A 15,179-nucleotide genomic window follows, 5' to 3' on the forward strand; every position below is an offset into this window, starting at 1 on the left:
CCTAGCACAGGACCTGACAAAGCAGCTGCTAGAACTGTTTCAGGGACCACCACTGAGGAAGAAAGAAATAAAGCTCCGGGAAGAGAGGTGGGGCCCTCTGTAACTATATCTGTTTTCTGTCTACTTTGGAGGTTGCCTTAGGCTAAGCTCACACTTCAGTCCTTATAGTGCATAAACAGTTCCAAATGGAATGTTTGATGCGGCCAATGAGTGAGGGTTTTGTGAACAATGGGCATTCTAATAAAGCCTCTCTGGGGAACACCACCAAGGGCTAGACCTGTACTTTCTCTGGATGTCTTTATGGATACCTGAAGATGCTCTGCCCCTCCTTGCTCCCTACCCACTTCGTGATGATGAGACACCCTGCTCAGATGCTAACCTTGCCAGTGGCACTTAATATTTCCAAGTAAGTGCTGGTGACTGAAATGCTATACCCAAAATAAGTGTTTGGGGATCAAGTCCCGACTCTCATTGATCCTGTTTGAATCTTGGTCAGATTACTTGTAGTGTGAGACCCTCCCATCTGTACTGATAGAGATATGCCATCCACCTTCAAGGCCATCATAAGGCTTGAGTGTGTCCACACAGATAAAATTCTCTGGGGGTGCTCCCAGATACTGTGAGAGCAGCCACTCAGTGCTGGCTCTTGAATTCAGTATCGACTTTTGAAAGATGGAGTTTCAAAATTAGTAAGAGAATAATGATTACAATATTATTAGCCCAATATGACTTTGAGATGCCTTGTGACAGCCACATTTTGATGAGGACAGTGAAGTAGAAGATGGTATCTGAACACTGCAGAGGTTTGATTGTATCTATGCACTGAAAACCACCTAAGAAACTCATGACGTTCACTCTGATGCCTGTCTTACAGGGTATCACAGGTTCCAATTGCAGAAAACACTTTGGAAATGGAATGCTAAATACCCTTTCCCATGTTTCTTATTTTACTTATCATTGTACTTATTTAGTTACTAAGTATCCAATAAGTCAAAGCAGTGAAGTCAAGGGGAGGATTTTGTGGTTAGACATACATAAATATGAATCTTGGTACTATATTGATTCCTACCTGAGAATGTCAGGACAAGTTATTTAGTCAAATAGAGCCATGATTTTCTAATATAGACATGGAAAATATTTCATAAATATTTCTAAATAGTGCATATAAATTGTTTAGTATAATTTTTTAAATGTAGGGAATCATTTCATAAAGATAGATCTTACAAAAAATAACCATTTTGTGTATATCAATGAGGTAGAAATGAAAATGAAATTGAAGATAAATATGTCTGTATGTCTGTCTTCCTAAATACAAAGTGTGATTGCTGAGAGTAGAAATCATGTTTGGTTGGCAGTACAATATCTCCAGTGCCTAAGGAAATGCCTGCCACAGTTGGTGCCTCATAATTTATTTACAAATGAGTAAACAAACGAGACTTATATATGAAACATATAACCTACTTTGTGAAGAGAAAGGGGAGAGACAGGCAAAAACAATAACCAAAGAAGACAAAAAGGGAGACATCCAGGCATACCGTCATATGAGTGCATGGAGTAACAAGGACCAACTATGGTCTGACTATATTACAGGTATCATGTGCGAGGAAGTCACTTGTACTCAGAAGGTGACTGCATGAATACCTTGTTATGAAAATTAAATGTTCAGGCACCCTAGGGAACTTGCCCAGGATCACACAGCCATCATGCATCAGGTCTGTTGGATCTACGTTCAAAGGTTCTCATCTCTCCACTGTCCTGTTCTTCTTGTCTTAGTTATTTACTCTAGAATTATGAAGGGTGATAACGGGACTGTGTTATGGCTATTCTGCATCTTACAAGCTGAGTTGAAGTTGATGAGGAATAGCAGAGAGAGCTTTGCAGCCTGGGAAAAAGGTTGAAGCTTCTATATAGCTGCGTCAGGAGAAGGAAGAGGCTGGGAAATACAGTGAAGCCAGATGGAGGGACCTTGAATGTCATCACTGGAAACTGGACTTCAGTTTCTGAAAACTGGGAAGCCAGTGGAAATGTCTGATGAGAGAAAAGATGCAGTAATATTTCCAAAGAGGTGTCCACTAAGACATTTGTGATCGGAGCAAATGAAGTTAATATTTCCATTGCTTTCATCCTGGGACTTTGGAGGAGTAATAGACTTCCTTGGGGCAGGAGGGGAGGAGATGTCACAGACCCTGAAATAGCACTTCATGCTATTCAATTATCTCTTATTCCTTTTTCTTCAACCACTTAAATCTCTTAAGATATAAAAAGCAATGCCCAGTTCTTCTTAGGAGGACTCCCGGGAGGGGGAGGAAGGATGGTATGTACACAGGAGGCTTCACACAGGCTGTGAGGTGCAGTTCTGTGTTCAGGGCTGTCACCTCTCTCCCCGGGGTCTCAGTTTCAAAACTATAAATTGAAAGAGCTGACCTGGAAGGTTCCTTCTTCAGCAAAGTTTCTATAATTAAATCTTTCATCATTGTCACCAGCAGCAGCTAAACTTGGATCTGGAGGAGCACCTTGGGACAACCAGGGTCAGCTCCACATCTGGGGAGTCGAGCTTACTCATTGCATACCTGTAGTAGCTTGGGTAATGAGGCTGTTTTCTGTGCTCATGGCGGCATAGTTCAGTAATCCAGAATTAGGAAAATGTAGCTCTTTACTTGTTCTTTACTTGTATGGAAACCTCACTTCTACTCTACCGTCTAGATAAGAGATGAAAACAGTACAACCAGTTTCTCCTTGTCCTTTTTTTTTTGTGCATGTGTGTGAGTTTTTAGTTAAGGAACACATGAGTAAAGATGAGGACCAAGAAAGAGTGCAGTCCTGTCCCTGACCATGTACAACTTCAGAAGCACACTTAAATTCCATCACTGTTTGCAATGACCGTTAAAGGTTGAATCCAGGGCCTCATGTGTGTTAGATAAGAGTTCTTCCATCACTGAGCTACACTCTGCTCCACTTCACACCTTCTCATGGAGTCATTGGTGTCTCAGTCCTTATCCTGTGGTTTCTGTTTCCAGCTCCCTGCTGCCTTTAAGATCTTTTGATAGGACATCAGTTGGTGCTGGTGGGAATAGTAATGGGGTTCCCATATTTGGGGTGTGTATATGTGTGTGCATGCACATGCATGCGCACAGACATTTGTGTATGTGTGTGTGTGTGTGCAGGTATGTATGTGTGTACATGTTTCTATTTGTATGCATGTGTGTGCATGTATGTATGTGTGTACATGTGTCTATGTGTATGTTATGTGTGTATGCATGTGTGCATGCATTGAGGTTTATCGGTGCCTTGCATTATCAAATATCCCAGACACCCTCCAGTCTTTCGAAGTCATTGATTTTTAGACTTTTCTAAAACTGCAGAACATTGAGTGTCTCATGTTCTTGCTCATGAAAGTAGAATCAGCTCTGTGAATGGGGATGTTGGCAGGAGAAAGGTTGAGGGGAGTGGCACATACTTCCCAGCTGGTTTTCCCAGATTTGCTCTGTGTGAGTTACCTTGTCACTCTGATGAGCTCTTTGAAGCTTCATGAGGTGGGCTGGATGGTTTGCTGAACTGCACCAATGACACGAAACTCGGGCTGAGCATGGACCTAACAGAATGAGCATGTGGTTTTTTTCTGACCACTTCCCCTTCCAACACAGAAGTGAATGGATGTCAGACTCAGATTAAAATTGTTAGCACTAGGTTCATGAGACAATTAGGTTTACCATTCTTCTTCCTTTATTGGATTCACTCATTCATTCAGGGAGAGTCGTTCAGCTCTTTGGAAGAAGTGTGAACACAGTGAGACCTGCCCAGGTGAGTTCAGTGTTGTTAAGAAAAATGAGTAAATTAAAGGCTCTCATGTGTGCAGGGGCCTTCATAACACACACAACAGCAGTGGAGGGGTCAGAGGGAAGATTTCCTCTATTATTGGATACCATATCCCTTAAGTCATACTATTAAGTATACATGATCATTAACCAGATGATGGGAAGCTTTTCAAAGCAAAGGCAAATACTTAAAAGTACAAAACAGGGAGACAGGGAGACTCTGAGGTGAGAAGGAATGGTGTAACATTAAATCCACGTAAAGGAAAGACAGAAGAAATTATAAATGTGGGAGAGGGGAGAGACAGAGAGAAAGAGATGGAAATTTCCCTTAACATGATTCAAAACTTGTTAAATGAGCAACTGATTTGTGTCTTCCATTCTGCTATGTTCCCAGGTGGAAAGTGAGAGGCTATAAAAATAAATAAATATAGATAGATATAGATATAAACAGAGAGAGAGACAGAGACAGAGACAGAGAGACAGAGAAAGACAGAGACAGAGAAAGAGACAGAGAGAGACACACAGAGAGATGTTATAAATGTTCAAACTAAAAAAGAAGATACTGCAACAGTTACCCAGCCCAAGAGAGCAGGAACTTGATAGTTGCCACTGACTGAGTGCCTCTGATGTATCTGTTGGACCTGTACTTCCAAGCTCATAGACTATCTAAGAGACAGAGTCTGAGATGGAGCCTTATATGAACACAATCCTGGATGTTGTGTTCCTAAGAAGCAAGAGTCAGGATCAGGGAGCAGAGATCCAAAGAAGAAAGAGTTCATGCAGGCATCATCCAGGTGGGGGCCATCTCAATGGCTCTTGGCCACACATCCCTGCAGGTGGACCAGTACCTGGTGAGAGGAATAAGATGAATCTCAGGACATCACTTCCAGCTGCCATGGAAGAGGAAAGTTTATATTCATCCTTTCTCCTTGTGGCCAAAGATTTGCTCCATAATAACTTGACTCCTTTGGATGTCCATGGGGAGAGGAAAGCAGATTGGAGGACAGGGCTGTGGGCTGGGACAGAGGCAAGATGGGACTGGGATCCACATGCATGGGGTGCCTGGGGCCCAATAGTTTCTCACTGTGAACGCTAGAATCAGAACCAGGTGAGGGTGCAGGGCTATAGAACTGTGCCCCAGACATACTCAGTATGCTAAGTGCTAGTTATCTCTGTGCCTGAGCAAACTACCAATAGTGTCAGCAGCTTCAGAGCAAGACCACCCGTGACTGAGAAGTTTTGGTATTGGTGTGGTTAAATCAGATGATCTGGTCCAATCTGCCATTAAGGGGTGTTTTGACTGGGATCTTGTTGAGGAAGATCCACATCCAGGTCTCTCCAATTGTTAGCAGGATTCAGTTAAAGCAGGCCATTACCCCAAATCCTCCCTTGTTTTCTTTCTATACCACAGCTTACAAAATGACACCTGATTGTTTTTCCTTTTAATATCAGAACCAACAAAAGACAGCAAGCAAGGTAGAAGCAGAATGCTTGTATGCTCTCTTATCTCAGGAGAGGATTACACACAGACTCCTCTACTGGGTTAGGGTCAGTGGGGCCATCTCAGAGTCAGCTTACCACAGCACCCTGCATCATTCTGTAACTATCAAAGTTCTAGGGCAGGGCCTTCTTAGGCTACTAAGATCACCTCTTGTCTTTTCAACTCCCTCCCTTTTTTTTTCTTTTTTCTTGAGTTCTTCTGGATAGCATCTGAGCCCCACATACAGAGAAGTAAGTACCTGATACTTCCTCCATCCGCCATGCACATGGAGATAGCTATGTGTAGTACTCAGGAGCTTCTGGCCATAATCCTTGTGCTGCAGAGACTTCCATGGTCACCACCAGCACAAAATACCATACAGCACCACTAGGCTGGGAAGGGCAGGCTTGAAGGTCAGTGGGGGCTGTGGAGAAGGCTTCTGGGTTTATGTCGACTTTGCACTGAGTTTTTCACTGAGAGTGGAATCTGAGTGCTCGAGAGCAGAAGCCTGGGACATCAGACTTCAAATGTGGGGTTCCAGCAGTGCCCTTTCCTGCCCCAGGGCTTGGGATAAATGACGAGTCTCCTTGTACCTTGCTTTCCTCATCTTTGATAAGGAACATCTTTCTTTGTGGAGGGGAGTTGAGGAGGGTAGGGCTAAGCACAAGGTCTGATGCATGGTGGGTGCCATGGCCAGGTTCTCTATCACTATTACTTGAAGATAGGCATTTCATCTTCCAGGAAAAACAGGAAATTCCTTATCAGTAAGTACCATGACATTTTAAGACCTAGCAGAGCAGCATAAATCCTAGGAACAAAGGCTCAAGTCTGTCTGGATGTTCCAGGTACCCCAGGCAGCAGGTGTCTTAGATCCCAGTGATTTAGCTGTGGAGCCTTAGCTGTTCCTTCTCATGTCGCTCCTTTTCTATTTTCTGTGCATAAGAGCTCTATTTCCCGAGAAAAGGACTGTACTCCTCACACTTTCCCAGAGACAGAGACACAGGATACAAATGCTAACTGTTAGTGACTGGTTATCCTGGATACATTGTGCAGGTCTGTGGGGAGCATGTTTCCCAAGTCCACCCAGCACAAGTTCCCAGAATGCTGGCTTGTCTTGAGAAGACCCATCACTTAAGCCCCACGATTCTCAGAAATGATGGGACAAGCTTGCCACTGTGGCTCTGCCCTGAGACATATTATTCACGCGTAGCATCTCTGACTTGTCAGTTACATTCATCACCTGACTCCAAAGAAAGGAAATACAGTGGCATAGCATCTCTACAGGAAAACACTGCACTAAACAGCAGGGCCATCCTTTGTTGTTCCAGGCCTGGGCTGCAGGAGTGCGGATGGGTTAAAGGCTGTTTCCACTGCTATTGTCAGGGAGTAAAAATGTAGATTGGACACACACCTGAGACTGGCGTTTGGCTCAGAGCCTGGGCCAGTCAACAGATAGGTTCCTCTCTCCAGTTTGTAGGTGTCTCTGGGGAGATCAATAGAATGCTGTGTGCCTACTATGTGGATTCATATGATACATATAGTTACACTTCTACTGTCTTTAACATAGGATTGTGATGGAGGCAGCTAAGACTCAGAACATTTTAATGATTTTCTCAGAGTGACAGAGCTGTCAGATCAGCCTTTCTTAGAGTATAGCAGGGACTATGGGGCAAGTGATGTCCTACATAATAATACTTCCATGATCAGAGAAGGCCATGCTGAATCCTGTTCTAGGTCTGCTTGTAGTGTCATCTAGGGAAATGACATGCCAAGAGTTCTGAGAAGCTCTGCAATCCCAAAATTGATTCAATCTAATATGTCCCAAGTCTAGTTGAGCATAACAACCCTTTTTATTTTTACAATGATAAATTATATTTTAGCACATCTAACACATCAGATTTACATTATAAATAAGTGCTGTTCAGTCAGGGGGTCCTTGGGGCTGTGCTTGGACCCCATCGTATGGATTTCCAAGTTGTTCATTAACATGTTGTTTGTGGAATCTGTCAGAGGCCTCAAAGTAGTTGTTGGTTCCTTTCCTGTAAAGTCACCATCTGTAGAAAATAAGCTGGAATTAGAAAGGTGGTCTTCATGCTAATACTTCTCATGCATGGTGGGTGTTTGGAATAAAACACAAGACCATGAGGACTGTGGTTGTTAAACATCAGGGGAGTAAGTCACTTCCCCTGAGACAGGAATGAGCCTGTGTGTAGCCCAAAGAGAAAGATCCTGGCTAGCCTTTGAAGGCAGGGAGCTCCCTGACGTGGACAGCTTTTCGCAAGGACTAGATAGCAGGCACGAAGACGCTAAAGGGGATCCCACAGCTTACAAGGCTGCTCCCTCTACATGGTGCTGCCGGGAGTGGGTGTCTGACCTACTTGTTCTTCACTCATCTCCCCTCCTCCTCCCATTCTTCCCTTCCTCCCACGTGCTTCCAGTGGAGGTGGGTGGAGGGTGAGATTGGGATAAACTAGGCAGGTCCTGGGGCATGGCTCATGGGAATGGCACCCAGTCTCTGTTTCTAAGCTGACCCCGAGTGCTTTACCCTTCTGCAGTCATCACAGAACAGTCTGCAGGGCACTGAGCCCAGGAGGGTTCCAGGTCGGGGCAGAAGTATCTGTCCTGTACATCCTTGCCTTGGACACATACTTTCCGCACCCAGCTTGCCTTAGTCCATTTAGTGTGGCTATGACTGAATACACAGACCACATAAGTGATAAACAAAAGGGATCTCTTCAGTTCACACAGTTCGAGAGCCTGTGCAAGCCAGGTGCTGCGTTTTTCAAGAGTCTTCCTGATATGTTATAATATGGCAGAGAATTTCACATGGTGAAACAGGAAGAGTCTACAAACGTGGGTCTCTCGTCTTCCAAACCCTCTCATCCCATTTTAGTCTTCACTTCCACTAGTGTATCAGGTCCGAATTACGTCTAAAGGCCCCACCTCCAGAGGCCACCATAAGCAATGTTGGGGATTATGTTTCCAGCACATGAACTTTGGGTGACACATGGAAGCTGTGACATCATCTGAGCCGTGGCTTCCCTGAGGTGCTAGGAGCAATCCTAGCCAAGTTCTGCTTGTTTCTGGTACAAAGTCCAGCACTGAGAGCCGGCTCCCTCAGCACCCACTTGACCTGTGCCGGGTTGTTATACAGTGCTACACATGCTGCAGGCGCTCTAGAGAACAGATAGGAGCGGAAACTAAGTGATGGAAAGACGGCTTTGCTCAGAGCAGCACTAATGGAAGCGCTCATGCTTTGGGGAAGCAATGGAGAGTGTACTTGTGAATGAATGATTCACTTAAAGGAGAAATTAAAAGTGTGTGTTTACCCAGATGATTTCAAGTGACGGTGATGGATGTTGACACCTCTTTATAACCTTGCCAAGAGTACCTCTTTGCTTCCAAGGGAGACCAAAGACTCCTTCTGAGATGATGGGCTCTCCTTTTGTTTCCATGTGATGTGCTCCGGAGCTGGGGTTGGTTTAATCTGACATGACTATTTTGGTCAGAAGTTTTGACATGAATGTAAGTGTGCACCAGGAACCTGCGTCAATCACTTGAAAATTATTTGTCATCCCAGGGAGTTATTAAGTGCTGGTGATAGCTGATTCTTTTGTCCAAGAGGCATTTACTGTAGACTCAGTGTGCTGGCATTGTTCTAGACAGTTCTGTTACAGAAGGAAAACCATTTTGTTTAGTTTTTTTTTAGGCATCAGTATTTTCCCCCAAAGGAGCTGTTGCAGAGACCCCCTGCCTCTCATCTATGAAGTCCACAGAAAGGATGTGGCAATGGAATGCTGAGGTTCCATGCTCCTAATGAAGTATACCCCAGGGCAGCATTTCTCAAACTGTGGGTCACAACCCCTTTGTCAAACCTTTAGAGCCCCAAATATTTGATTCATAACAGTAGCAAAATTACATTTATGAAGTAGCAACAAAAAGAATTTTATGGTTGGGGAATCACCACAACATATGAAAGGGTGAGAGCCTTAGGAAGGTAAGAACCACTTAGGGCCTAAGGGAAGCCCCTGATCTGTGGCCTGGGGCTTAAGGAGCAACCTAGGAACCTTGTGTTCTGCAGAGAGTTATTGGGTAGGGATGGGAGCTTAGTCCTACTTTATATGGATTGGATTTGAACACCACTCCGTCTCCCTAATAACTAAATCCCCTGTCAGAGCTTTCATTGTGGTGTTTGTCAAAGAAGATCACCAATAATGTACTTGGTATAGCACAGAGTATAAGAGGATCATGTGGTGTGTTAGTCAAGCCCAAGTGCTTCTGAAATAGAATGGGGATGGGATGAACAATTCTGCTGGGAACCTAGACCTTGACTGACACTATGCCAGGGAAATAAGCTCCAATTTAAAGCTGCTATACAACAAGAACCCCTGTTATAAATACGTTAGTTGGGAGAATGGGGTTGATATTCACAAGCAAGTTACCACTATGGAACAAGTTTTCATTTAGACTCCTGGGTATCTGTATTTAAGTTCAACTGGCAACTTTCTTCTAGTTAATCTTTGAGCAACAACCTGTCAGAGAATGTACCAATTGCATGTTAGGGGAAAGGGAGGCTTGGATTGGAGATATATAAATCTGGGTTTTAAGCAAAGGCATTCTTCATTACCTTCTCTTATTATCTGCCAGCTCCCTTATTAATGGATTCTACACACGTCTTTCTATCATAGGTTTAAAACCATGGCTTCAACGTGCTGTCTTAAAAGAAATGAATGCCTCTCACTTTGTGGAATATATTTTACACATTCTCTGCTCGCTATCAATCCCTTTCCTTACCCACACGAGCTTCTGGCTACATTTTCTCCATATTAGATATGTCCAAGTTAGAATTTATTGATAATTTTACACAACCTGAACTCACTTGGGATGAGGGAACCTCAATAGATGATTTGTGTTAATCAGATTGGCCTATAGCCATATCTGTGAGAGACTGTCTTGACTGATGACTGATGTGGAAAGGTCTACTGCACTGAGGGGTCATCATCCCTGGGCAGATATGCCTAGATTTTATAAGAAAGTTATCTGAGCAAGCCAGTGGGCTTACAAGCATCCTTCTCCCATGGTACCTGCTACAGGTCTTTGTTCTGAGTCCTTTGCCTCACATAGATCAATGATAGAATGTGACCTAGAAGTGTAAGATGCAATAAATTCTTTCCTCCCCTAGTTTGCTTTTGATCATGGTGTTTATCACAGCAACAGAATGGAAGAAAGTAGGACAAAATCTGTGTTCCACTCAGGTTGAGTTGAAGTTGTATAAGCTAAACCTCTTTCCCTGGGGTTACTGAGTATGGATGGTCTTTGTTCATATCTGTGTCTCACTCTTATGAGCACAGTGCACCTGCCCTCAGTTTTCTGGGCCTGCAGAGAGATGAAGGGAGGTAATTTTTTGACTTATAAATTGAGCAGATTTGTACGAAATCATCCATAGAAACCCTGCTATTTTTAACAGCATCCTTTTGACTACAGACACACTTAAATCTCCTTGAAAATCCATTCAGTAATCACTTTCTCCTCTGGGTTTTTTTCTCGAATGGGGTCAGAAGGAGACCTGCCACGTGTTAGATACCATGCTGGGAGCTCATACAGTGGACCACGATACACTGGGCTCTGATGAGTGCGGGGTTGTACAACATCCCTTTTCACAAAGGCATGAAACAAATTGTCCCAGGGTCAGTGGGCCATGAATAGAAAAGCCAGCATACAGAACCATTGCCTCCTCTGAATTTGCATTATTGGGGTGTAAGACCGAAAAGGCAGCTGAAGTTCACATTCAGGTGAGCTCTCAGTGCCCTGTGCAAGTATCACTTTTTCAGGTGGTAAGGATAGATCTAGTGTTCCCATGGCACAGTTACCACTGTGGCTAAACAGAAGAGCCCACATGGGGGAAAAGAATCTTTTCTTCTAGGCACAGCAGGCTATGAAGGGCAAGAAGTTGTGGAATCTTATTTTCTGAGGTTGGAAGACTGAAGCATGGCTGGTCTGCATAGGAAAAGTATTGCAGGGACATGAACTTTCAACTTTGAACGCCTGTAGTTCTGTCAATGGGAAAGAACTTTGATCTGTGGAGTCTGAGCCAGGTTATAGAAAACAATGGCAGGGCAGTCTTGAATTCAGAACCAAGATGTAACATGAAATGATGGTAACTAGTTCTTTGAGGAATTAACAGCAGAATACTAATTTTACTGAGCTTTGAGATATGAGTCCTTGTTAGTTTTATTTTTTCCTTCTGTTGTGATAAAACACCCAGGCAAAAGCAACTTAATGGAAAGAATTTGCCTGGTTCATTTCCATCATGGTGGGAAGGCAAAAGCCTCAAGAGCTTGAACCAGTTCATCCAATCACATCTACAGTCCAAAGGTAGGAACGGATAAATTCAGGCTGATGCTTAGCTCCCTTAGTTCATGCATACAGTGCAAGATCCTACTCAGAAAAAGGGGCCACTCACAATGGGTGGGTCTTCCCACCTCAAAGAACAGATCAAGACAATACCCCACAGGCATGCCCTTGATATTCCAGGTTCTGCCAACTATCACAGTGTATGACAGGAAGCAACACAAACATGATGATGCACATTGCATTTTAAGGGGAGATGAATTCACAAAATTATATTAACCATGTTTAAATGCACAATGTATTGATATTTAGCATAGCTGCAAGGTTTTGCCATTCTGCCCTCTAGCTCCCGATCATTTTCATCATTTCATATGGAAACTCATACCCATGAAGTGATGCCTTTGTTTGCTTTCCTATCGCTGTGATAAAACACTGACCAAAAGCAACTTGGCGAGGAAAGGGTTCATTTGTCTTACATATCCCAGGTCACAGTCACTGAAGGAAGCCAAGGCAGGAACTCAAGCAGGGCAAGAACTGTGTCCAAGTCTAATTCCAAGGCCAGGAAGCAGAATAAAGTAAACCCTTTCCTTGCATAGATAGGTAAACTGAGGCACATATACAGAAAACATGACATAGCTTCACTCCAAGAAATCCCAAGGATTAGGATTATATCTCCAATATCTCTTTTGAAAGACATAAACAAATAATTGTTTGAATTTGTTGAACATGAATGTCCTGGTTTCCTTTCTTGTCAGTGTGATAAAAATGTCTTGACAAAAGCAGTTTGATGTAGGAATTTTTATTTTACTTGGCTCACAGCTCCAGCTTACAGTCTTTCTTTTCAGGGAAGTCAAGGCAGGAACAAAAGTAACTGATCACATGCATCATCAAGAGCAGAAAGTGGATACATGCATGCATGCTCACACTTCTTGGCTTTTTCTCTCCTCTTTATACAATTCAGAAACTAAACACAGAGAATGATTCCACCTGCTTTTAGGCTGGTTTTTCCACATCAATCAACACAATCAAGACAATCCCCCACAGACATGGCATGTCTCAATGCCAGCCTGATCCAGACAGTCCCTCATTGATACTCTCTTCCCAGGTAGTTCTAGTCTATGTCAGGGTGACCAGGCTACCATTTACAAAGGGCTATAACCTATGATTGTGTTAGACATTTTATTCATTGTTGTAATCATCACAGACATGAACAGAGCAACTTTTAGTTTCATTTTGATTTCAGGTAATCAAAATAAAGGGCTGTGATGTTATCAAATCTCCCTGACATATCTGTTAAGCAATAGCAAACTGCTTAAAAGCTAGACTTTAGGAGTATGGAACCTTTTCTCCTTGGTGTCCCCATGGTGTAGGTAGAGCTTTTTCCTTATGTAAGGATTCAGAGCCAAGCATTTCATTTGGCTCATATGTGTTCAAGAAACAGTTGTACATGAGACAGACTCATAGGGATGTCCACCTGGGACCTGAAATGAAACTTGGGTGTGGTAGGCTTTCTTTTTGGTCACCATCCAGCTCCCAAATCATGACATGGAGACATCTTATGAGTTATGAATGCCCGGCCTTATCTTATGCTTGTCATGCTAGCTCTTATAACTTAACTTGTTTCTCTTCATCTATGTTTTGCCTTGGGGCTTTTTACCTTTCTTTCCTTCTGTATATCTTGTTTTCACTGCTTCTCCTGTCTGTCTGTCTGTCTGGCAGTTGCCTGGCTTCTGGCCCCTGGCATGTCCCTTTTTTTCCCCCTCATTTTCTCCTCCTTCTTCTCTTGAGCATAAATTTCTCTTCCTACTTATTTTCTCTGCTCTCCAGCCCTGCCTATCCCTCTCCTGCCTAGTTATTGGCTGTCCAACTTTTTATTAGCCCAATCAGGTGTCTTAGGCAACAGGGTGAAACAAATGCAACACACCTTTACAGTATTAACAAGGCAGCATAAACAAATGTAACACACCTTCGCATACTTAAAGTAATATTGCACAACACTTGGGTCTGAACCCTGTATCTCTGAGAGTTTGGATGAAGGTATCAAGACTGCCCAGGTGGTCAGTAGCAGAGCATAGATGTAAGCCGGGTATTCCTGACCCCCACTTTCCCCCTTTTCCAGAGTTCTTTTGGCTTTCTGACATTCCATGTTGGCTCAAAGATGAACACATTTGCAATGCAAAATAGAAGACCTTTGGGCTACCCTGGCAGGTGCATCTCTGAGCTGTGTTTCTTCTATTTTGAGGCTGGCACATCTGTGAGGTATTTCTCAGAGATGCACATGCTGTGAAAGGGGCTAGGGAGCAGAGATAATGGCAGGGCTGTGTAGGCAAATTTATTGTGTAAGTGGTGACATTAAATATAATTAATGTAACTGCCATCTCATTAGGTAAATCACTCTTGGGTTCAGGACATATTTTTCATATAGGCTAAAGCTACAAGGAGGAAGGGGAAGCATTAACTTGGTATACTGGCAACATGCCACTGGGCCAGTCAGGGGTTAGCTTTAAAAGGGCAGTGTAAAGGGATAGAAGCAGAGGTCAAGACGCAGGAAGCAAGTGGCCTAATAGTATCTATAAAATAATTGGCCTTGGTTGGCTATGTGTTCATTCCCTTTCCTTTTAATGTTTCAATATATGTCCTGATATGATTGCTTCCTTGTGTGTGCAGCGTGAGAGCCTTGGCTCCCAGCACTGCTGCTTTCTTGGACAGATCGGAGTTGAGGTCTATCTCCTGTGGTCAGTAGCAGTGGATTCTGGGACATCATGGCCAGTGTGAACCTGTATCTCTCACTGTCCTTTATTCTTCCCAGAACTCTGATATACCCATCTAAACCCAAACAGTTGCTATAGTTCACAAATGAGGATTTATATGCTTCATGAATCATTGGTTACTTGTCCAAGGTCACAAAGTTAGAAGTGGAGAGGATTTATACTTGGATCTATTTCTAAAATGTTATTTATTCACGACAAATCCCTCAGAGGAGAAACTGGGCCTTATGATATACAGGAGAACTTCAGGGAGGGAGAGGAAAGTGGGCGTCTGTTTGGGAGTGCTCACCTCATAGTTCAAAAGGAGCTTCAGTGGTATTGGGTGCATGCAATTTATTCAGTGACTGCTCTAAATTGCCTCCTCCTTTCTTCCCTTTTGATTATTTTGTTCCTTCTTACTTTAGTGTGAATTACTCTAATTAGCTAATATCTTCACAGGTAGCAAAGTGCCACTTACACTTATGGTCTATAGAGTTCTTTGATGCAGGCCTGGAGAAGAAAGTAGGGAGAGGGATCTTAACTTCATGGGAGGGACTCCTGGGCTAGGGGCCAGGAGATTGATGAGCAGTTTTGCAAAGGCAATCATTATTCAAATGAGATAGTTACGTTCCAAGGCTTATTTGAATATGTGACATTCAACATGCAAGGTGTTTTCTTTGTGTTACTACGTTCTATTCAATTAAAGATTTAATGTTAGATTCCAGTGATGTCCTTCAGTCCTGCCTCTCCTGGATAGGTGTTAGTGTGAAGGCATGGAGTGAAAGT

At 43.2% G+C, this 15,179-nt stretch overlaps 1 protein-coding gene across 1 annotated transcript in view; it reads left to right on the forward strand.

Moving 5' to 3' along the window:
- Positions 1 to 247: 247 nt before the first annotated feature.
- The window catches only part of Fam135b (family with sequence similarity 135 member B), a 209,407-nt gene continuing 194,475 nt past the window's right edge, over positions 248 to 15,179 (forward strand). The window contains exon 1 of the mRNA XM_059246982.1: positions 248 to 406. The gene's annotated coding sequence lies outside the window, so the exon portion shown is untranslated. The remainder of the gene's footprint in view (positions 407 to 15,179) is intronic.

This window comes from Peromyscus eremicus, chromosome 20, assembly GCF_949786415.1.
Source record: "Peromyscus eremicus chromosome 20, PerEre_H2_v1, whole genome shotgun sequence".
Classification (NCBI taxonomy): domain Eukaryota; kingdom Metazoa; phylum Chordata; class Mammalia; order Rodentia; family Cricetidae; genus Peromyscus; species Peromyscus eremicus.